The sequence below is a fragment of the Malus sylvestris genome, chromosome 10, assembly GCF_916048215.2.
Source record: "Malus sylvestris chromosome 10, drMalSylv7.2, whole genome shotgun sequence".
NCBI lineage: Eukaryota > Viridiplantae > Streptophyta > Magnoliopsida > Rosales > Rosaceae > Malus > Malus sylvestris.
In genome coordinates this window covers 22569842-22595552 of record NC_062269.1, presented here as the reverse complement: position 1 = coordinate 22595552, position 25711 = coordinate 22569842, and the positions used below count along the sequence as shown (strand labels likewise).

At 36.4% G+C, this 25711-nt stretch overlaps 2 long non-coding RNA genes and 2 pseudogenes across 2 annotated transcripts; 1 reads left to right on the top strand and 3 right to left on the bottom strand.

Moving 5' to 3' along the window:
- Positions 1 to 2036: 2036 nt before the first annotated feature.
- Positions 2037 to 4055, bottom strand: LOC126587371 (uncharacterized). The gene is made up of 5 exons (XR_007611045.1): positions 3878 to 4055; positions 3630 to 3793; positions 3465 to 3538; positions 3102 to 3168; positions 2037 to 2251 (listed from the first exon to the last, which is right to left on the bottom strand). It is a non-coding gene; the product is annotated as an uncharacterized LOC126587371 (long non-coding RNA).
- A 3778-nt stretch (positions 4056 to 7833) lies between these two features.
- Positions 7834 to 15862, bottom strand: LOC126587043 (uncharacterized). Its single transcript, XR_007610964.1, has 3 exons — positions 15391 to 15862; positions 15174 to 15269; positions 7834 to 8024 (listed from the first exon to the last, which is right to left on the bottom strand). It is a non-coding gene; the product is annotated as an uncharacterized LOC126587043 (long non-coding RNA).
- Positions 15863 to 16002: 140 nt separating this feature from the next.
- Positions 16003 to 17587, top strand: LOC126584323 (peptidyl-prolyl cis-trans isomerase CYP19-3-like; annotated as a pseudogene).
- Positions 17588 to 22204: 4617 nt separating this feature from the next.
- Positions 22205 to 25711, bottom strand: part of LOC126585949 (cyanogenic beta-glucosidase-like) — a 4790-nt pseudogene continuing 1283 nt past the window's right edge.

The window sequence follows — 25711 nt, the reverse complement described above, 5'->3', positions numbered from 1 at the left end:
ATCCTTCGAGGTACTGTCGGGCGCATATGCGGGGACCTCTCCCAAGAAAGTTTTCTGCATCCACAAGGGCTCGAAACCGAGACCACTTGCTTAAGCGACCAGAGCCCCTTCCACTCTGACCAACCTTCATTTGTCTTGTTGACAAATTTTTCAATATGACCTTCACCCCAAGATTGAGTTATAGTACAGTTTGAGTTTAACAGCTTATATTATAACAAGTCATATATAACACTATGTCATGATATGATTGTCACATATTAAAAGTTGAGAAACGTGCACAAATAGAACTTGTAAAAAAAAAACATTTAATTGAAAATAACAATTTAAGGCACTCTTACTATTTGTTCTGGTGTCTTTTAGTAATATTTTAATTGAACATTTGTAATGGATTTTATTTGTGTATAGTTCTCTTAAAAATTTTCGTTATTTGCCAAATAAAGTACTAACAATCTTGATAAAAGATGATATGTATTAAAATAAATAATTAGTAACTGATTCTAACTAAAAAGTTATGTCACTCAATGGTAGGCAGTAGAAGTTGAAATGCCTCTATAAGTGTTCTCAGCTCCTGAAAGAGTAGGTTGCCGTGGCGAAGTTAGCAATTAATTTCTTTCTTATTTTTTTGGGTTCTGTAGATATAAGCCCATGCAACACTTATTTTCTTGACAAAAAACCCATCTCGTTTTAAACATCCAAATAAAACCCAAATTTGAAATAAACTGCCATGTAAACAAATAAATACCTATTATTTTCAAAATATTTACAATTGTGCCACAACACCCTAATTATGTTGATGAATTTAATTATCCACCATAATTATGGCAAATAAGTGATTTATTATTACAAAAGTATCTACTTTATACTTGCATTGCCATCATATGTTCCATTTCTTAAATTTGAAATAAACTGCCATGTAAACAAATAAATACCTATTATTTTCAAAATATTTACAATTGTGCCACAAAACCCTAATTATGTTGATGAATTTAATTATCCACCATAATTATGGCAAATCAGTGATTTATTATTACAAAAGTATCTACTTTATACTTGCATTGCCATCATATGTTCCATTTCTTATATTTGTTTGACAATCATTGTAGGTAAATTATTTTTCATGTATACATTAGGCACACTTCGTTATTATTATATTTGTGTGAAATAAATTACCTATATTTTTAAGTAGAATATAGGTAATTAATTAACTTTGAATCAATTGGCTAAAAACATCCTTTTATTTTGTAGGTAAATAATTTTGCATGTATTATTACATATACTAGGCACATTTGTTATTATTATGTGTTGTTTGCAATCAATCAACATTCATTTATACTGTAGGTAAATTACAAAAGTATCTACTTTATACTTGTCTTACCATCATCTGTTCCATTTCTTATATTTGTTTGACAATCATTGTAGGTAAATTATTTTGCATGTATACATTAGGCACATTTTGTTATTATTATATATGTGTGAAATAAATTACCTATATTTTTAAGTAGAATATAGGTAATTAATTAACTTTGAATCAATTGGCTAAAAACATCCTTTTATTTTGTAGGTAAATTATTTTGCATGTATTACATATGTTAGGCATGTTTTGATATTATATATATATATATATATATATATATATATATATATATGCGTATGCAAATAACTTAATTAACTTTTGAATCAAATAGTATTTATTTTTTTATTTTATAGGTAATTTTTTTGCATGTATTATTTTACCTGGAAGTTATATTGTTATTTTATATATGTAAAATATTGGTAATTTTGAATAAAATAACATTTGTATATTTGTGAAAAATACTAATTTACCTGTTACAATTATTTGAAAAGGGAAAAAAAAGGCTCATTTTTACATAAATGTGAAAACAACTATATAAGGAATCAAAACTCTAATATCATGTCATTTTTGTTATTAATATGTGACACACCCCGACCGAGATCGAGGCATGCTGGCCATCATGTGAGGGTGACATAGCCATGTGCACATTGCGGAAGCAATAAGGATAAGAAATATATGAATAAATAAAAACTGAAAGTTACTAATGTGTACTAATATGCAGAAAATGCTAAGAGTGAGATACATGAGTAAATACTTCTAATCAGAGCATAGAAAGTCTAGGTACAGTCCAGTAGGACAAGTACTAGTTATACAGTACCAGAAGATATCCTACGAATATTTTATTTTGTTAGAACCGCCGAGATCCTCAATGCCTCCATCAGCAAGTCTACCTAAAACCTGGAGGGGCGCAAAATAAAAAATATGTGTGGGTAAAAACAAATGTTTTGAGAACACATTTAACTTTCAAATGCTCTAACCCCTCGCCGTAAAACATGTATAATTTTTCCCAGAAATAGAATATAAACATATACACATATACATATATATACATATATATCAATTCAAATCATGCTACACATAATGATAATCATAAATGTGCCATGCCAAGATATAAACAAGATAAGTAATTCAGGTGAAAATAAATTCATGGAAAATAACACATTAGCCGGAACCCTTGCAGAAGTCTGTACGGCTGAATTCATAGCTCATTAGTTTATCTAGCCGGAGTCACTGCAAATGACCTATACGGCACTACAATGCACACAAGTCGGAACCATTGAAAAGGTCTGTACGACAAGACTGGGTGTAATATAATTATGCTCATTACTACATTCTCATTATAGCTGTGCGATAAATCGCTATTCACCTACGAGTCGGAACCACCTATAATGGTTTGTATGACAAGAATGTGCACCTAAATTGGATCCAATGTGAGCATAGGGTGCGGGAGGTGACATCATAAATAGGCCTGAACCATATCTCTGGCTAAATTACAATCACCTGGGGTGCAGGTTTATAAGCTTTCAATCACATCTCATATAATCAATATCTCATATAATAAAACATAACTCACCTGGTACCTACCTGAGCGTCCACCGCACCAATTCATATTACGCATCATATACTAATTCATATGCTGAATATACATTTATGTGCATGACATTTCAAAGCATACATTCATTTAAACGCATTTTCTGGGAAAATATCAAGTATATAAATATATACTGAAAACCAAAAGCCCACTCACTAGTATGTTGAAGGATCGTAGCCTCCGAGTCGCCCTTGACTACGCTCGTCCTCGGGATAAGTCTCCCCTACATGCGAAACAACTATAAACAGTTAATTCAAAGCACATAACCAATACTAGCTAATAACTTCTCATACATTGCTCAAATGAGGTATATGAATATACCATGGTGACCTACACAACTCCATGAACATCCCCAAATTTTTAAAATAATTTTTGGAGCCTTCACGCGCCGTCACGTGCAGGCAAGGGCACGGCCACACGCGCTGCCCACGCGCAGGCACGTGCTGTGCACATTGACAGTAACCCTAACGACGTTAGGGAATATTCCGTTAAAAAGTAGCATATACCGTTAAAACTAACCTGACGCCGTTGGAATATTCCGTCGTCTCCTTTGGTTCGCCAGACTGTCGTCATTGCCAGAAAAACTGGAAAAACTTTAAACCTTTATATCTTAGTTGTTTTTCATCCAAATTTCATGAAATCAGTACCAAATTGAAGCTTTTAACTTGTAGAACATTCCCTTACCAGTTTTAGGACCTAAAACTCACGGGATCTTGTCGGAAAAATCCACGAGAATCCGACCAAACTTAAAACTCGCCAATCTCACTTTCCCGACGTCCAATTTACTTGGTTTTTCTTCTCCGAGCTTCGTAGGGATGTTTTAAAACGTCCTAAAAGCTTCAAATCACCTGAAACATCCATAATTACGACCACATGAACAGTGCATCAAATATGAGATTCTGAGTTCTCGGGTTTTCGAGGGTTTCACTTACCAAAAATGGTATAGATAAGCTCCTGGACTTGCAAGGAACACAAAAATCACTTCCCCAGCTTCGATCCGCTACTGGTTGAAGGAGTTTGAAGGTTGTCTGTACTGGTTGTACAGAAATGGAAGAAGATCCGAGGGAGGGAGGAAAGAGAAAGGTCAACTGGAGGTGTGTGTGTGGTCCAATTTTGAGTCATTAATCACCACAAAAAATTATTAACTTTAAGTTCCAACAACTTAGGAACTAACCAATTAAGTTTAAACCCAAACTTAACCACAACACCACATAACAAACTCAATGTCCAAGGGTAATTTAGACATTTCACATCATCGAAACTAATATTTTGGGACAAGATGTGACAATATGCATTGAAATCATGACACTAAAATTTTTCTTTTCTAAATCTGCATAAACATTTCAAAACGTTTAATTGAATGAAATAATATAAAATAAATGTAGATAACAAGTAATAGACCCAAAGTCAATAATATTAAGGGTAATTTAGACATCCAAAAGTACCAATTCTGCCAAGTCATACTTAATTATGGATATTGCTTAATTGGAGCCTAGTCATTGAGTTTTTTTATTAGAAAATTTTACAATTGTAGGCTTTAGTTAATGAAAATTGAATTGCAAGAAGTGCGCTCATATTTTCAGTTTTTATTTTTTATTTTTTATATGAATGAAAATGGGTGGTTCCATTTATGGTTGGAAAGGCTCCCACCTCATGGAAGTCCCTGTCTCTGCATGCCTCATTTTATGACTTGAATGGATATGCAGACCCACCGAGCATCATTTGACATATGTAGGCCCAAGGCTGTGTCTTTTGTCAAGATTCACCTGGGTAGGTTTATATAAGGTACAAAGACATTTTAACACCTTTATTTGTTCCTTTTTGTGCGGCAACTATGTTTTTTTAACCATTAGAAAAAGAAAAAGAAAAGTAAGCACGAGAAAAAGACCAAATGGTTGTTTTCAACTTTCCCAACCCTAATTTTCCATGAATACACGCGTATAAATTAGTCAATACTAAGATTGTAAGACAAATGGAGATATGATCGATGTTTATTGACTTGACTTGGAAATATTTTAATCTTTTAGATTGGAACCAACAAATACGTTGAGACTACTAGTGAGATGATAATACAATTTGTTAATCATATTTTCCTTATATGATTAACAACGTAATTAGGACCTATGCCAATCCGTCTAGTTTAAAGTAATGCCATGAACCATCATGTTTAGCATACATAAAATGTGATTTGTAAAAGTAAATTATACGTCAATATACTCGTAAATTTCAAACACAATCATTATTAGGTGTAACGAATTTACTTAATTACATGTGTAATATGAAAGTAATCCGGTTCATTCATTTAATATTCCTTAACAAGTTTATATCTTACACAAAAATGAGTACTACGGATCATTAAAAAAGAATTGATGATTGTATCAACTATTAAAAATCATTGACGTGCAACTCGTATTAACATTTTCTTTTATGAGAAATTGCATATTGGGGGTGTAGAGGTGTTTCATGTTTCTTGAAAAATAAAACTTGTTTTTTTCAAATGAATTAAAGGCGAGATGATTCTTGCTTAACCCACTCTCTCATCCTTTAATGCAGATACTATCGTCTCTTAAAAAAAAAAAAAAAAAAATCAAGATGATTCTCATGTTGGTGTTGTTGGTAAACGAGCTCCCAAAGCATGTTGCTCCCCTCATAAAAGAAAGAGTTGAGAAATGTGATAATTTCACGTTTAATTTCACATATTCTTTACCTTGGAGACCGACACACGCAACTCATGTGATGTTTCGTCCCTCCCAATCAATCCGATGCTCTCTTTCTTCAAACTTCAAAAATCAACCCTCCTCTTTCCAAGCTCAACCACAGAACAACCCAAAAAAGAAGGGAAAAAGTAATAAAACAGAGTAAAATATCGATTTGTAGCTTTCGGAATGCTTCTCTCGTGCATCTTCGAGACTTTGACTGCATGGTTTTGTTTTGATTTGGTATCTGTCATTAGTCAGGATAAACAGTACTAGTAGTATTACATGTACTTAGTACTACTACTCGGTCTTTCCATGCATGCATGCATGCATGATTATCTACTTTTCTTTCTTCTTTGCCTTTATTGATTAATTTGAGAGCAAATCAACACGTCTGTTGCTCTGCTTTTTATATCTTTGACGTGTCACGTTTTCTTATTGCTTTTCAATCAAATTAGACTCGATTCCATAAGGCCAAGCAGATTTCCTCCAACAATTTGTTTGAACTTTTGACCTTAAAGAACAAGAAGTCTCTAGCTTCTTCATTCCCCATTTATAAATACTAGGAGAATAAATTTACAAATTAAATAATATGTTACCAATTAAAATTAGAGTAAATTGTACAAATGGTCCCTCAATTTTAATCAAATTGGAGCAATGGTCCCTCAACTAAAAATTCATTACCATTGGTCCCTCAACTTATCAAAATGTATAGCTATAGTCCTTTTCATCAATTTTGTCAAAATTTTGTCAAAATAAGCTATATTGGAATGACCATTTATATAATTAGGGTCCCTCAACTCATCAAAGTGTATAAGTATGGTTCTTTTCGTCAACTATGTCAAAAAATTTGTCAAAACGAGTTATATTGTAAGGACCATTGCTACAATTGGATTAAAGTTAAATGACCATTTCTCCACTTGAATTAAAGTTCAGGGACCAATGGTAATGGATTTTTAGTTGAGGGACTATAGCTGCACGTTTTGATAAGTTGAGGGACCAAAGGTAATGGATTTTTAGTTGAGGGACCATTGCTCCAATTGAGTTAAAGTTAAGGGACCATAGCTACAATTTACTCTTAAAATTAAACACGTTAATTAAAACTTACGTAATAATTCAATAATCAACTTTCCTGTTCTTTAGTTTACAAAATTTAGTCTACATATTTAGTCTTCATAGCGTTATCCTTTACTAAATTACAAAATGAGTAGTGTTATTCACACAAATTTTTTTTTTTTTTTACTTTTCGCACATTTTTTTTTTAAATTCTTTACTGTCAGATTGAATAAAGTGAAAAAAATTAAATGACATAAATTAACAAAGTGTGTTAGAGAAAAAAAGAGATATGTGAATAATACCACTCTACATAATATGTACTTTCCTCGTTTTGGTGTTATGGTAACTAACAACCAATCCTTATATAAAAAGTCATACACAAAATGTATTAGACATTTTATATAAGCTTGAATCAAGCATATAATATCACTCTACATTGTTTTCTTTGCCGACGTCAATGTAAATAGTTGAATGTTGTCAATTATTGTTTGAATAGTTAGTTTAGAATGACCGACAACATAGTATTATATGTTGAATCATCACACCATTGTGAACTTACATTATAACAAGTTAAAGTGGTTATACTTTATGACCATGCTTTTTTTTTTACAATGATATTTTAACAATATTTTTGTACTAAATTTTCTAACAATACAACACTCTTTTACTTCTTTTTTTTTCTTTCCGAAATACTATATTTTGTTGGAATCTCATTTAACGTAGAAGTTTTAGAACTTGAATATATAAAAGGGGACATATCTGCTATGTAGCTGTGCTTATGTATGCAAAAACTGGTCTTCTACAAAGCTTTAAATGTGGGATGTGATTTTCAATCGGATTGAATAAACCAAACGAAAGATTAAATAATTAAAGATATGTAAGAAGTTAAAAATGATGTATTATCAGTTTCCTCAAAAATTCATAAATTTCCTCTTTTTGAATTTTCATATCATCTTGCTTTTGTCCAAATTATATAGGGTTGATCATATCATATGAATTTTTGACACACCCCGACCCTAGGAGGTCGAAGCATGCTGGTCGTCACTGTGAGGTGACGTAACCATAAGGGTAAGTGATGTGAATATGTGAATAAAGTAAAACTAGAACTAGAACTAATTTAACTAAACAGTGAAAGATTGCACAGTCGTGGGAAGAACCCACTACAATTATTCAGAGCATAATAGACAGTACGACTACAGTAAGGTAGTCAAAGTAGCTAAAGCACACTTATTACACAACAGTGGATAAGTTCATACTTCTAAACAGAGATAATGTAAGAACTGCCAAAGGTCCCTCGAATGCCATAGAGAGTACAACTATTTAGGTCCTGGAGGGGCGAAAAACAAAGTTGAGTGGATCAGCAAAACAACGTTTGTAAGAAAAACCTTTAATTTCAAATATAGTAACCCTTCGCTGTAAAACAAGTATAGTTTCCTTAAAACATATTACGTAAGTATGTAAACAATAGTATAATAGCAATATAGCTAGAAATATGCCAAATCATGATATATCAAATGCCACAGTAATATAATCATGTGATAATCAAGTATAATCAATTGTTCATCTATCTAAGTTGACACATGAGTTCATACAGATAATCTCTGACACGAACAGGACTAGATGTAATCAATACGCTCTAGTATTACGATCATGTGAAGGTTGGTGCAGAAGCACAGTCACAAACGAGTCGCCATTGCCTAATGCAATTTGAACGACAGGACTGGCACCTAACTTGGATCCAAGGCGAGCGAACGGTGCGGATGTGAACATACACGTGAAGGACTGGCCCTGGCCTTAGGGCGAGTACTAACACTAGGGTGCAGCAAGATGAGCATGTACAAATATACGTGAATGTCATGACAATAATATCCCAACCATATACTAGCATTTATCACAATTAATATCACAATAACGATACTTGGCAATATAAGTGTAAAAATGAAGTAAATACGCATTTATGGAAACTGTAACTATTTATAGGTATAAAAACAAACTGCCCACTCACAAATACGTCATCGAATTGTAACCCCCGATCCTTGCCTAACCCCTCAAGTCCTCAGGATACATTTCCCCTATATGTGAAATAACTATATTTAAATTAATTAAACACATATATGGAAACTTAAATAAAACCCCCATAGTTTGCTTAAACCTAGGGTTTAAATATATGAAATCGATCTACTTGACACCACGCGCCGGCTATGGCACGGCCATACGCGGCACCACACGTAGGCAAAAACTGACGGAGGCCTAACGACCGTTAGGAATATTACGTTAAAAGGTAACATACGTTAAAGGCGTTAGAATATTCCGTCAACTTTGACGGAATATTCCGCCGTCTTCTCCGGTGATCTTCACTAGTAGCCGCCGTTCGCCACATTCTGAACTCGCCAGAAACTGGAAAATTTCTCCGGTTTCTGGAAAAAATTTCCAACCTTCATATCTTCTTCATTTCTCAACCATTTTTCACTAACTTTATATGGAAATGAAGCTTATGAAGAGTAGAATCGCGTTATACCTTTTTGGAGTCCAAAAAGTGGACAGAGGTGGCCTAAAAATGCCTCGAAAGGTATGGCCAAAACTCAACTCTTCGAAACCTCAAGTTTTGGACTTCAACTCCTCACCAAAACTAGTCTAGGAATCTCGGGGAGTTGTGAGAGAGCTTCCCCGAGTCCTAAAACACCGTGACTTGGTCGAAAACACGTCGATCTAAAACTCATCCGATTCGGACCTTCCGAGTTAGCGAGTCAAAACTTGTCCATTCTGAGTTTGGTTGGTATGGTTATGTTCGTGGAGCTGAAATGAACACAACGGTGTGGTTTTTGTGGTCAATCTACGAGCTTTGGTGTTTGTTCAAGGTTGTTGCAGAGAAGAAGGAACTTTGGGAGAGTGGAAGAAGAGAGAGAGAATGCTTTTTCCTTTTTTTTCTGATTGGCTGCAGGGAAGTGATAGATGATGGGATTGGTGAGAGGTTTGAGGGAAAGTTGATTGGTGAGTGACAAAAGGGAAGGTACGGGTTGGGTTAAAAAGAAAACTAGGGATATGGGTTTTCAAATTTCCTACAGTAAAAAGAATCCGAAAATCTATCCAGCACATTGTTTCTAACACTAATAATTTAATACACATGCATGTACAAATCTACTTGTTATCGTTGTACTTTGATAGAGCGTAACTTTAACGTTACAAGTCCGATTCGAGTCTAACGCGGGCCCACGTGTTCATAGTAACGAGTACAATTTAATTATGATAGTGAGAAAAATAATTTAAGAACAAATAAACATGTCCACAACGCTTGCCAACAAGGGCATAAATGTCAATTCATATACTCGGGGAGAAATTACATAGAAAATTGGGAACGGGTCATCACAACCTACCCCCTTAAGAAAATTTCATCCCTGAAATTTCAACACTGACTAGAGATCATAATCAAATAACAGACGTGGATACATATCTCGCATGCGTTCTTCTGTCTCCCAAGTAGCTTCCTCAACTGAGTGGTTCCTCCACAAGACTTTCACCAATCAAACAGTCTTATTTTTGAGAACCTTGTCCTTCCAATCGAGAATCGTCACTGGTACCTCGTCATAAGTCAAATCTAGATTGATCTCTAGTGGCTGATGAGGGATCACATGTGACGGATCAAAGACATATCTATGTAGTATCGACACATGGAACATATTATATATTTTCGACAACTCTGGTGGTAAAGCGAGTGGATAGGCAATTTCGCCAACTTGCTCAACGATCTGGTACGGTCCGATGTACCTAGGGCTGAGCTTCCATTTCTTTTCGAATCGTACAACACCTTTTCATGGTGATAGCTTCAAGAATACCCAATCACCAACCTTATAAACTCTTTCGGTGGAATGTTTGTCGGCGATACTTTTCTGCTGGTCCTGGGCTGTTTTCAGGTTAGCCTTTATCACCTGAATGTTCTACGTCATCTTATCCATGATTTTAGGGCCCACTAAAACTCTTTCACCAACTTCGGACCAACACAGAAGGGTACAACATGGTTTTCCATACAACGCTTCAAATAGTGCCATACCAATGCTAGAATGGAAGCTGTTATTGTAGGCGAACTCTATCAACAGTAATTGCTTGTGCCAAGCGTCTCCGAACTGTAGAACTAATGATCTTAACATATCCTCCAATGTCTGGATAGTTCTCTCTGATTGCCCATCAGTTTGAGGATGATAGGTAGTGCTATAGAGTAGTCTCGATCCCAAAGCTTATTGGAAAGCTACCCAGAACTTCAAAGTGAATCAAAGGTCCCGGTCAGAAATGATACTAATTGGAACACCATGGTACTTAACATCTTCAGAGATAAACCACTCGGCCAACTGACTCAACAAGTAATTTTCATGAACGAGTATGAAGTGTGCTGACTTGGTAAGTTGATCAACTATCACCCAGATACTGTCGTAACCATTTCGTGTGCGAGGTAACTTGTACAAGAAATACATTGTAATATCTTCCCATTTCCACTAGGTATCGGGAGTGGTTGTAGCAACCTAAATGGCTTATTCCTTTCCGCCATGACCTGCTGACAAACTACACAACGACTAACATACTCTGCAATTTCTCTTTTCATGCATGGCCAGCAGTAGAAGGGTCAGATGGTATGATACATCTTGGTACTCCCGAGATGCATCGCGTAAGCAGAAATATCGGCTTCATCCAGTATCTCTTTCTTTAGCTCATGAACATTCATCATACATATCTGATCACCTTGCATCAGCATACCATCAGGCCTTCGAATCCTGAAGTTTTTTTTTCCATCTAACACTGCCTGTAACAACTCCTGAGATTCAGCATCATGCATCTAGGCTTCGAGAACACAATCCAGCAGAACCGGTATGACTTGAAAGCTGGCAAGTAAAGCTCCACGTCGATCCATTTTCAAAGTAACCCTTGTAGACCTTAGGTCAATTAAAAGAGGAATACTACTTGCATAAAGAGCATTAAGTCTGCCGTGAGATTTCCTGCTGAGGGCATCACCTACAGTATTCGCACGATCGGGGTGATACCCGATTGTGCAGTCATAATCACTGAGCAACTCCACCCAACTCCGCTGCCGGTGGTTAAGCTTTTGCTGAGTGAAAATATACTTTAGACTCTTATGATCAGTGAAATTTTACACTTTTCTCCATAAAGATAATGCCTCTAGATTTTTAGAACGAAAACGATAGATGCCAACTCCAGATCATGAGTAGGATAGTTCATCTTACAAGGCTTTAACTGGTGTGAAGCATACACAATCACCTTCCCATACTGCATTAACACACATCCAAGACCATACAGAGATGCATCACTGTAGATCTTGAAGTTTCCACTATCGTCGGGAAGTGCTAAGACAGGAGCGTGAATGAGAAAGTACTTTGACTATTGAAAACTCCGTTCACAATCTTCACTCCATATGAACTGAACTCATTTTCTAGTCAATTTTGTCAGAGGTAGTGCTATGGCTAAAAAGTCTTTCACGAAGCATCGATAGTAGCCAGTAAAACCAAGGAAGCTTCCCACTTCAGTAACCATCTGAGGTTGCTCCCAATTTTCCCCTGTTGCTTCCTTCTGAGGGTCCACAAGCACACCCTGAGCTGATATCATGTGCCCTAAGAATGACACTTGATCCAGCCAGAAATAGCATTTATTGAACTTAGCATACAATTGATTATCCCTTAGCTTTTTCAAGACTAGACGCAAATGCTTAGCATGGTCAGCCTCGCTTTTAGATTACACCAAAATGTCATCGATGAAAACAATAACGAACATGTCGAGGTACAAACGAAATACCCAATTCATCAGGTCCATAAAAGTTATTGGTGCATTAGTCAACCCGAACGACATCACAAGAAACTCATAATTATCAATCGAGTTCTGAAAGCTATTTTCGGAACGTCGTTGCTTCTGATCTTCAACTGGTAATAACTAGACCTTAGGTCAATCTTCGAGAACACATGGGCACCTCTAAGCTGGTCGAAGACATCAGCGATACAAGGTAATGGATAACGATTTTTAATCATCACCCGATTCAACTGCTTGTAATCAATGCATAGCCTCAAAGTTCCGTCATTCTTCCTTACGAACAAGACTGGGGCTCCCCAAATGGAAGTGTTTGGCTGAATGAAACCATTATCAACAAGTTCTTGTAATTGGGTTTTAAGTTCCCTTAACTCTACATGAGCCATACGGTAAAATGTAAGATAAATAGGATTAGTACTTGGAAGTAGATCGATGGTGAACTCCACTTCGCGGTTTGGTGGTAAGCCAGGTAAATCCTCAAGAAAAAAGTCCAGAAAGTGTTTGACTGCTCCAACGTCTTCTACAGATGCAATAGTCTCTTCCATTAGCACCACATTAGTTAAGTATCCTTGACAACCTTTATTCAACAGTCGCCTCGCCCTTATGGCAGTCATAACTCCATGCTTTATACCACTATGTTCACCAACAAACGTGACAATAAGCATGTCCGGTCAGTGAAAGGTAACAATCTTTTGATAACAATCCAACTTATCACAATTGTAGTGTAACCAATCCATGCCCAAGATAACGTCAAAGTCAACGATATCCAAAGGAACAAGATTAATCGGCATGACTGTATCTTCGATAAGGACAGGGCATGCTTGATATTCCCAGCTAATGTAGCAAACTTCACCTCTAGGCATCGAGAACTCCAACTCGTAGCCGAGGGAAGTGGGGTGTGGTTGAGTTGTTTAAGAAAACTTATAGGAAATAATTGAATGTGTAGCACTTAAGTCAATTAAAATTTTAGCAATGTGGCCTAGAACATCAACGTACCCATAATCAAGTCCAAATTAGCCTAAGCATTCTGCCTGCCTTCGAGACCCCTGTTTGCTTGAGTCTGATTACTTGGACCTTGATTGCCTCAACCTTAGTTAGGTGGATTTGCCTGCCTGCTTGAGCCTTAATTACTAGATGCTATATCTAGGTTTTGATAATGCCCTTCAATATACATATGTGATCCACCACCCCGATATGGCGTATAGTCTCCCTGAAACTGCTGATAGCCTCCATGGTAGTAAGGAACCTCATGTGTGTACTGGTATGGTCCTCTCTAGTACTGGGCTACATCTCCCTGACAGTAAAAAACTTCACCATAGCCTGTCTGCTGATGAGTACTAAGTGCTGGAAACTGTTGTAGGGGGCTACAGGTGGTAGAATAGCAGGCTGATTCTTCTGGTTCTGAGGACAATTATTAGCCATGTGCCCTATCTGGCTGCAAGTGAAGCATCATCTGTTTTGCTCTTACACTCGCCAAAATAACGGGTGTTGCAACTACGACAATGCTGAGCACTAGAATTGCTGGAGTTTCATTGACTTTGAAAATGAGAATTGCCAGTGGATCTGCTACCTCTCCGAGGTGTACCAGGGTTCGAACCTCCGCTGAACGATCCAGAGATGTTTCCGCTTCTTTTAAAGTTTTGAGTCATTCGAGGACCCATGGATGACTGCCCTCTATTTTTGTTCTATTGGGCATTCCTATCATCATTCTCATCCTCATCATCAGGAGCATTCTCCGAATCTTCAACCCGAAGCAAAACCTCGAAGAATTCTTGATAGGTAGTGCATGGAGTAGTGGTTGCCATAAAACGCAGTTTCTTGCGAGTTCCCCTCTTAAAAAGATGAAGCATCTCCCTAGGATTCGTGGGAATCTTGGGACAGCAATGGGATAAATCCGTGAACTTTCGATGATATTCAGTGGCTAACATCTTACCCTGCCTCAGATATGAGAATTCATCATTTTTACTATCCAAGTACTCTGAAGGTATGAATCTAACTTGAAATAGACGCTTGAAAATGTCCTAATTCATGGCAGACAATGGACGTGACTCCTAAATCCACCGAAATTTTGCTCCTAAATGAAAAAACCAGGGCACTGTCTCGACCCATCTTTCTAATGGAAGATTTTACTGCCGCTTCATGACTCAAAAGGTTTTCTCAAAATGATCGGGCCAAATCTCGAATTTATCCGATGCTTCATTGCCAAAGAAATCATTTATCTTCAGGTGGGATACAGTATCCAAGGTGTTCCTCTGGGGACGACGAAGTGCAGATTGAAAAGTACTAGCAATAGCCTCACAAAATTGCCCAAAGTCCGGAAAATTATTCTCAGAAGAGGCACGTGACTCTCTACGAGGTGGCATGGTTCTAACATATGAAAACAAGAGTTAAAACATACTAGGAAGTGCAAGAATGTCTAAACCTATACTCTAATACCAAGCTGACACACCCGAGCCCTAGAAGATCGAAGCATACTGGTCGTCACCGTGAGGTGACGTAACTATAAGAGTAAGTGATGTGAATATGTGAATAAATTAAAACTAAACTAGAATTAATTTAACTAAACAGTGACAAGGTGCGCAGTCGTGGGAAGGCTCGGGGAGAGACTGTCAGAGGCCTAACGGTTGTTAAGAATATTCCGTTAAAAGGTAACAGAAGTTAACGGCGTTACCTGACGACGTTAGAATATTTTGTCAACTTTCACGGAATATTCCTTCATCTTCTCCGGTGATCCTTACCAGTCACCGTCGTCTGAACTTGCCAGAAACTGGAAAATTTCGCCAGTTTTTAGGAAAATTTTAAAACTTTCATATCTTCTTCATTTCTTAACCATTTTTCACAAAATTTATATGGAAATGAAGTTTATGAAGAGTAGAATCGCGTTATACCTTTTTGGAGTCCAAAAAATGGACGGAGGTGGCCAGAAAATGCCTCGAAATGTAAGGCCAAAACTCAACTCTTCGAAACCTCGAGTTTTTTACGTCAGCTCCTCACCAAAACTAGTCTAGGAGTCTCGGGGAGTTGTGAAAGAGCTTTCCCGAGTCCTAAAACACCGTTACTTGGTCGAAAACATGTCGATCTAAAACTCGTTCGATTTGGACCTTTCGAGTTAGCGAGTCAAAATTAGTCCATTCTGAGTTTGGTTGGTATGGTTGTGCTCGTGGAGGTGAGATGAACACAACGGTGTGGTTTTTGGGGTCGATCTACGAGCTTTGGTGCTCGTTCAAGGTTATTGCAGAGAAGAAGGAACTTTGGGAGAGAGAGAGAAGGAAGAAGAGAAAGGGAATACTTTGTCCTCTTTTTTTTATTGGCTGCAAGGAAGTGGGAAATGATGGGATTGTTGAGAGGTTTGAGGGAAAGTTGATTGGTGAGTGACAAAAGGGAAGGCACGGGTTGGGTTAAAAAGAAAACTAGGGATAGGGTTTTTTAGATTTCCTACAGTAAAAGGAATCGGAAAATCTATCCAGCACAGTGTTTCTAACATTGATAATTTAATACACATGCGTGTACAAATCTACCCGTTATCCTCGTACTTTGACGGAGCGTAACTTTAACGTTACAAGTCCGATTCGAGTCTAACGCGTGCCCACGCGTTCGTAGCGACGAGTACAATTTAATTACAATAGCGAGAAAAATAATTTAAGAACAAATAAACATGTCCACGTCACTAGCCAACAAGGGCATAAATGTCAATTCACATACTCGGGGAGAAATTACATAAAAAATTAGGGACGGGTCGTCACAATTTTCACTTTCAGTTTCCTTTAATTATATGAAATATTTTTTGTTAAATATTTAAATGCTTTTAGAACTTTTCATGTTACTTCTTCTCTTTTCAATTTTGTTCGACCCATGTATATTTTTGGGTTTAGTTGTGATTTAATGTCTTAAGTGCGTTATAATTGTCGTACCACCCAAGTCTTTTCATCTTATCACTAACCACTGGCACTTTCCTAAGTTTCCCTGTCAATTTTTTTCTATATCATCGATAATCTTGTTTTTGTTTTCACCTAATCACTCGTATTATGTAATCTAAAACATTGTCTTGGGTACAAAATTTGCTGATTTTTTAATTTAATGGCCGGCACCTTGGCTCATAAAACATTGTTGGTCGGCTAACAATTTTGTACAAATTCTCATCTGTGTCTTGTTCTTGTTTAGCTGGGAGCAAACTCTCAGTATGTCATGATCGATACTAGATTCCTAACCCATTTTTCTACACACACTCTTAACAATTAAGATAATCCATCAAGACTATTTAGAGTTATTTTAATTTTAACCTAAAGAATGAGACTAGGTTTTCTTATTAGGAAAACTAATGAAAAAGGCTTCAAAACTTTGGATTTTAACTAAAAGCCATCTACTAACTTTATTTAATGATAAGGACAATAAAAAGAAAAAAAAAAAACTACTAATGGAAGCGCATGCATATATGTGAATTTGATCAATTCCTAACCAAATCCTCCTATGATTTTAATCACTCACTCACTCTTGAGCAATCCCTAATTATTAACATATATAATATCTTATTAGTTTGCGTAAATATGTTATTGGTTGCATTCATTTTAAATTTCAATTGCCTGCAGAATTGCCTCATGCATGTGAGGAGGATGAGGGTCAAGTTGTAATGGAGTTATTCGCTGATAAAAAAACTCGAAAATGCTTAAAATTTATGTGCTTTTTGTACTAAAGACAAGGGGATTGGATTATCATGGAAGCCACTGCACTTTAAGGGCTCTATATTTCATCACATTATTCCTAATTTCATGTACCAAGGTGGAGATTTTTCAAGAGGTAATGGGATTGGAGGAGAGTCGATTTATGGGGCGAAATTCGCAGATGAGAACTTCGACTTGAAGCATACCGACCCTGGAATATTGTCCATAGCAAATTCTAGACCTAATACTAATGGTTCACAGTTCTTATTTGCACTGCAATGACCCCGTGGCTTGATGGAAAGCACGTTGTGTTCGGAAATATTGTTGATGGATACAGTGTTGTTGAGAAAATGGAGGTGGCTTCGGAGAGTGAGACTACTTCTGAGCTGTGATCGAAGATTGTGACCAGATAAAAGATGAGTGTTGATGTTTGAATAGTTGGGTGAAGTTTCACGTAACATGTAGTAAGTTTCACATAAAAGATGGGGGGACAATAGAAGAAAATTAAGTAATTGGTGTTGAAAGTTAAGAAATTGAAGAGATACAGATAAAATTTGATGAGTATAGAAGAAAATTAGAAGAAGAAAATGTGTTTGAAAGGTGAGAATGTGCCAAGAAAATTCAAGAAGAGAGAGAAGAATATAGTATCGTTAAGTTTCATAAACAGTGTAGTACCGTTAAGTTTCATAAACAGTTTAGTAAATTTCATAAACAATGTAGTAAGTTTCATAAACAGTGTCGTAAGTTTTCATAGACAGTGTAGTTGCTTTACAAACAGTGTCGTAAGTTTCATAAACAGTGTAGTAAGTTTAATAAATAGTGTAGTACCGTTAAGTTTCATAAACAATGTAGAAAGTTTCATAAACATTTTGTGTGAGGGAGGTGTGGATCCGCAAATCAATTTTTTTTAAAACTTTTTTTAATATTAAAATTATGTATTTTTCATTAAAATTTAAGTTCTTTTGTCATTTTTATTAAAATTTAAGTCTTTTTAGTTAAATAAAGTTATAGCATGATTTTTTTATTAAAATAAACTTAGTCCAAACCCTTTTCAAGAAAGTTCCCTCTCTTATTTTACCTTCTAGCTAATTTCTCCCAAGCTCATTTTACATTAAGAAATTGACTTTTTTTTCTGCACCATTTTCTGGCATACACATTCTTCGTTTGTTTAATTGTTTTTTGGACAACTACTAGGATAATTTACATTAAATTTATCTAAACTATGGAAAGAATGGAATATGAAGGCTTTAGCTATCAGGACAATCCAAATGAAATGAATTAGATGAAATCAGGAGTGCAAATAATTTTTTTTGTATAAATCTCAATGAAAAATATGCTAGGGAAACCACATTTTGTACTACATGATGTGGCAAGTAATGTGTACATGCCACGTCAATTAATCAATCCATCTTATTAGATGTTGGTTATATGCATCATTTGTCTTATAAGATAGTACACCAAGGGTGCGTTTGTTGCACCAGACTACCTCGAACTAGACTAGCTTCAGGGACTAAGCTAGATTGGCTTAAAGTAGACTAAGATGGATTGATTTAATGAAGCGTTTGGTGCAGTATTGGACTAACAAGCAAAATAAAATATATTTTTTTCCTATTCCTTTTCATTTTTTCCAAAACACTCTTCATTTTTCCAGATTCTCGAGAACCAAAGTTCTCCATCTTCTTTTATCCTTTTTCCACTCTTTCTTGAGAACCAAAGCACTCCATCTCTCTTTATCCCTTTCCTTTTTCCAGAAAACTATCTTGAATGAATGAAAGCTCTCCTTGTTTTTCTCCTTTTTTTATTCTTGAAAAGTTATTATGCATAAATCTGTGTTTATCGATTGAAAGATATGCAGATGGTATAGAGCTTTTAACGAATTTGGTTTTGCATTTCGAGTCTAGGTTTTGCGATGGAATCTGGGTTTCGTGATTCAAATGTGGGTATTGCAATTTCAGCAAATTTGGGCTTTGTCTACCGGCTTTCGCGTATGGGTTTTGCAATTCGGATCAGAGTGAATCAGACGATGGTGAGCGTATAGAGAATATGCAACTGTTTCTTCTGCAAGATTCGAAATGAGCAGACGATGCGATTTTGGGTTGGCAAGTGTTAACGATGTTGGCGATGTGAGCAGACAAAGCGAGCAAATAGAGGAGAAGGAGGATGACAACGCAGAGAGAACGTGAGAAGACGAAGACACAGTGAGGGTGCGTTTGCTTGCCCTCATTAAATGAGACTGGACTGGACTAGACTATAGTCCCATGTTTGATAGGTGCTGGGACTAAAGGGGACTCGTGTGGATTAGAGGCCTCCTTAAAGGTTCTTAGCGAGGCCCTCCACAAACCATAGGACTTGTTAAGACCGGCTTCTTCCTCCTCCTTACGAGCCCCTCTGTGAGTTCTGGGCTTCTTAATTTTGGATTTCGATGGGATTTAATTAAGATCTGCAGACTATCCCTAGCAAGCTGATTCGCTTTGCCATGGTCATCATCATCTAAAATCTCGAATCTCATATTTCCCACCACCAACATCAACCACAAAAAATCCCCCATCTCATATTTCCCAACACCAACCATCACCCGCAAAAAATCCCCAATCTCATATTTCCTGCCGCCACCACCACCATAGACGAGCCATCTGAGAAGCTCCAAAACCTCAAGTCGCTGAATTCTCTACTGGTCAAGGAAACCAAAGACTGCCAGCAGCAGGTGGAGTCGCTAGTGCAGGGCAAGGCTGATTTGGCGTCCGAGCTGAGTCGGTTCCGCCGTGGAGATTGAGTCGTTTGTGAGTGAGTTGAGTGAGTAGAGCAAGGAAAATGTTGGGTTAGAGTTGGAGAAGAGTGTTTGTGGTGTTTTTATTTTAAACCAGATGAAGCAAATGATGTGAGATAAAGTTTGAGATTGAAAGGGCGATGAGTAGAAAGATGGTGAAATTGTGAAGTTAATGAGGGAAGTAGAGCAACTTGCTGGTGGACTCGAGATCGAGAAGGGAAGCTGAGAGAGAGATTATGTGAAGAAATTAATAATAAATTAATTTCGACAATAAACTACAGTATTATTCATTATCCTACTTGTTAATCCGACATTGCACCAAACGCTTCACTAAGTTAATCCAGCTTAGTCTAGTCTAAGCCAGTCCAGCTTAGTCCTTGAAGCTAATCCAATCCGAGACAGTCATATGCAACAAATGCCCCCTGAAGGTCTTAGTAGTCACATGGTTATGGGGGGGTCTCGCTATGACCTCTTAGTGGAGGGTTTTGTCCATGTGAGTCCTTTTAGTTTCATTAATGTTAGTCCCAACACAAAACAAACACGGTATTGGACTAACGGCTAGTCCATTTTAGTTTAGTCTTAGTTAGTGAGAGAAAACAAACGCCCACCAAGGGCACACTAACAATCATTGGACTACTTATTAGTCTAGTCACATGTTTGTTACGTGATGGGATTAAGATTAATGAAATTGAAGGAGACTCGCATTGACAAACTCCTTTGCTAGGAGATCTTAGCGAAACCCCCAAATAACAATGAGACTGCTAAGACTTCCATCCGCTTCGTTTGCTCTGTGCTCTCTTGCTTTCATCATCTCTATTGCTCGTGTCCTCTATCCAACGAAATCACACCACCAGACCACCACACTCTTTTTCTCTCTCCTTGTCCTGCTCGACTGCGGTGGTGCTTTCCTGGGTGAGCAAAACAAGATTGCCATTCACCAAAAACTGGACGCCAACGCTGATCCGCTCGTTCACGCTCGACCACACAGTCTGCGTCGTTTGTTGCATCGTCTGCAACTCCAACATCTGCATCGTCTGCAACTTAGGTTCAGCAGCGGCGCTGCAATCATTCTCGCCAAATCACGACCCATCCATTTCGTTCCATAATCATCTACACTTTCCTTCATGAATCGATCAACAAGTCTTTTAGGTGCTACTTAAGGTTCATCGGGTTGTGCCCAGTTCCCGAATTCAAAAAGGAAGAGAAAAAGAAAAGTAAAGAAGAGAAAGGAACCATAAGCCTTTGGAAAGGAAAAGAAGAGAAAAGAAAAGGGAAAAGAAAGAGAAAATGAAAGGAAATGTAGAGAGAGGGCAGAGAGAGAATTAAAAATATGTCAAAAAAATATCTAGATCCTAAAAATAATTTAATCTATGATTTGGTTTAATACTGCACCAAACGCTGCATTATTCTTATAATAGTTAGTCAATGCCAAACCAATCTAACATACTCTTTTAAGCTAGTTTAGTCCAAAATAATCTGGTGCAACAAACGCACCCCAATGGTGATCTCCCTTAGTGTTACTCAAAATGAATGAGAATTGCTAGTCAAAACTCAGGTTAAATTCTACTTTATTGAGACCAAGATTCATGCCTTCCTGGGCTCAAATAAACTTTGGCAAATTGGTGGGGGTAGTCTAGGCATCTCCATCGTTTATCATTATGAATAACCTGCCGATTTCCTCCCTGAACTTTCACTTAACTTTCGATTTCTCTCCTAAAGTTTTCAATTGGAAAATTAAGGACTCAAACTAATTTTTTTGGCCGATATACCCTTGCTGTTAGTTTTTCATTCATTCCATCCAAATTTCTATTCAATGGAAGCATGTGCACAACATGCGAGGGTAGTTCGGTTGCTTCGTTTTTTAAAATAATTGAAAACCTTTGATTTCTAAAATGTTGACCTATGCAAATTTGTGTGATTCTATAGCTTTTGTGTCTGAAGGTATAGCGAAGTGAAGCTTTTGTCCTCAAAGGAGAGTCACATGATGTGCACGTGATAAGAGTTAACATTAATTTGGATGAAATCTATGGAAAACTAACAGTAGGGGGGATATCGGCAAAAAAAAAAAAAGTTTAAGTCTTTGATTTTCCAATTAAAAAGTTTAGAAGGGAAATCGAAAGCTATGTGAAAATTTAGGAGGCAAATCGACGGTTTTCTCTACCATTATTAGCAAAATTCAAGCCTTCGTTCACTTTCATTGGAGAACATATAAGATACACAAGAAATTAAATATATATAGCACTACAAGATATGGTGGATACAAAAATTTGATTACGTTTAAAGTTCCTCATGATTTTCTGTTTTCAGAAACTTCTTTAGCCACTCCGCTGAGTCTTTCGGATGTCTTTTTAGCCCATTTTGGAAGTCGATATAGTTAATTCCGAATTTAACCGTGTATCCGTTTTTAAAGTATCCCATCACGTTAACACCGTCTTTGCTCAAAAACCGAATCAAATACAATTGGATTAGTGAAATTATTGATCAAATGAGTGAGAAGAAGTCCTGCTTTCATTAGGCTATGCACTTAGCTACTGACTCGATCGCTTTATGAATATAATAAATATGACGATCAAGGTAGTCGATTCTTTTCTTATTAGCAGGGGATTCCTCGATAGGTATGTTGGGATCATTGGGGTCGTCATATCCTACAACATGCAAATGTAAATTGTGTAATACTGATTAGGATACATAGTATGTTTTACAAATGAGATGGCCCTAAAAATATTGAAATGTACATATGTTGATGTTGTTAGAATATGAGTATGATTCACACGGTTTAGTTATTTCAGATTAGTGTAAAGTAATAAAGTCTCAGTTTGTTTAAGAGTGAATCTAGTTTTGTTTTGGATTAGAACTCTGTTTGGGACTTGAGTGAATCCAGTTTTGTTTTGGATTAGAACTCTGTTAGGGACTTGAGTTTAGTACTCATGATTGTACAAGGATTTAGTTTCATATTCCTTGTAGGAGTGTTATAGGTGATCCGAAATTTGTAGTATAACACCACAAACCCCTGCTCTCACAAAGGCACGCTCTTATTGTTCCAATTACCTATAACTTGGAGAGCATAGAGTTTTGCAGAGAGGAGAAGGTTGTGTGCAGGTTTTCATGGCTTCTTATCCATGAACGTGTCTGCAGGTATGTGTTGGTATAATTGCTGCAATTCTTGCACTTATATTACATACATAATTTAAGGATTGTGATTTAGTTGATTAATCCTTGTGTTCTTGGCTAGTGTATTAATCTTTTAAGTCTAGTTTAATCTTACAGATGTTTGATGCTATAACATACCATTTTCTGTGATGTAAATAAGTGGATTATCATACTTTCTCTTTGTGTAAAGCAATAAATCTCGAATTCCTCTCGGGTAAACATGGAGCCAATCAGAAGCACCCTATCAAAGCATAAAAAACTCATGACATGAACGTTAGTCTAATGAATACTTCTCTTTGAAATAGTTTAAAAGTATGAACTGTAGTGGATTTATATCCAACAAGTAAAAAAATACATACGTACCAGTGGACCGATAGGTACACCATTATACTCGACTGCCACAACATCATGTTTCAAAACCCAGTAAGTATATATATATAGAGAGAGAGAGTAGTTCAAGAAGAAAACGTCATTGGTATTTCTGCTCACCCGATTGATTAACGAGAGCGTCTGTCTTGTAGTTTGGTTTTGCATCATTTTGCCGAGGAACATTGGCTGCATAAGTTCCTGAATAATAAGTTAGTCCAACAAAATGAAACGAACCTTTTAGCATCGTGGATTGCTCTTTAGTGAAATTTGGCAATCGATTTCCGACAAGAGCTTGCATGCTGTGTGGATTATGACCTTTCACCAAGGGATCCATAAACCTAAAAATTAAATCAAAGATTCCAAATATTACTTTTAATTAGAACACAAATATGAGATAGATTAATCAAAACAAATACACACACATATATATATATATATATATATATATGCAGGGCCGGCCCTAAGGGTAGCCTAAGTAGGCGCCCGCCTAGGACCCCCACTTCGGAAGGGCCCCAAAAAAAATTTATATCATGCAATTAACATATAAATACAAAAAACAAGTAAGAAATATCATAATTCATTTGTTAGTGCAGTGAAAATGTTGGCTTCATTTTTCTTTGGGGTGTTGAGTTTGAAACATGAAATTGCCCTTCAGTCACTAGATTTTTCTTAATTTTTCTTGTTTTTCAAATTTACTACCAATCTATCTGTCCAACTCCCAATCCATTTGTCCAAATGCATATAAAGTTATAAAACTCAAGTCTCTTTGCAATCTTTTTTCTTTCAACTTCTCATTCTCTCAATTTCGATCAAATGTTTAAACCAACTTCCTATTCTCTCAATTTCTATTGATTGTTTAAACCAACTATCATATGGTCTTAAAGATTGTACTTTAAGGTAATCAAAACTTTGAATTTTATATTTTTCCTTTCAATAACTTTTTATTCAATGGATTATTTTAATATTCAATTCGTTAGTGTGATGTTGATTTTAGAAGAAAAAAAACACAAGAAAAACAATTGGCATTGAATTTATTATACTCGTCAATCAAGTTTTATTGTTATTTACTCTCGTGATCATCAAGTTTTATTGTTCTTCACTCTCAATCTTAAACTCTTGACTGCAAACATTTAGTACATTTGTGTCTAAAAATGTGAATCGTGTAATGTTTAAATAATGTTTGTATATTTATCTTCTTTTGATATTAAGTTTTAGTGATATTTGATGTGAAAATAGAACTTTTTATGTATTTAACGAATTTTTTTATACAAATTAATATACAAAGAACCGGAGATCAAAGAATTTTAAGACCCCACTTCGAAGGCTCGCCTAGGGCCCCAAGTTCTCAGGGCCGGCCCTATATGTATGCACACATACCATCCATATGAAAAATCCAATGCTCCTGTAGCTGCATCTTTTTCGTTCCTGTCTTCAGAAACTGGCACATACCAATCCGAGTTCAATGTTATCCCTATCACCCCCTTTTGCATTTCCAGTGCAATATGCATCAACGTTTGATTACTATTTGAATATTACTAAACAAAAAATACGTATAATTAGTGGTGGTAACTCAAAAACTGCAGGTGCATGCAAGACCTGATATTTTTCTCTATATAACTTTACAGCTGCTGCATGAGCTAGAAGTTGTTGGTGTGTCACCAAATATGGTTCAGTTCCGGAATCTCCACCGAGGCAATTTAAGTTTAGCCAGTCAGAACATCGGCCTGGTGCATACTTCCCGCTTGCATAACCATTCTTGCTGACGCTTAATGGCTCGTTTAATGTGATCCAATGTTTAACTTTGTCACCAAATTCTCTAAAGCAGAGCTCTGCATAGTCCTGAAAACCATCCATGTAGTATTACACAAGAAAATCAGAAAAAAAATGAAATCAAAATGTAGAACTTAAATCCTACTGAAAAATTCATATACAATTTTCACTTACACAACTTTAGGACTTAAGAAACCACTGTAATCATCCTCCAAACCTTGAGGAAAATCCCAATGGAAGATTGTGACAAAGGGCTTTAGACCTGCAATATTCAACAATTCATATATAGCAAAATTAAAACATACATTTATTAATTTAAGCCTTTTTTTTGTTGAACAATACTTGACTACTCAAAGATGAGTAGGAACTCTTACTCAAAACTCTTAGTGTTTTAATCACAGAGCTTTGTGCTTATGATCAGAACCCTTCATACTATGAATCACATTGTAAAGATCATCTTTGCAAAAAAAAAAAAAAAAAAAAAACTAAGATTGT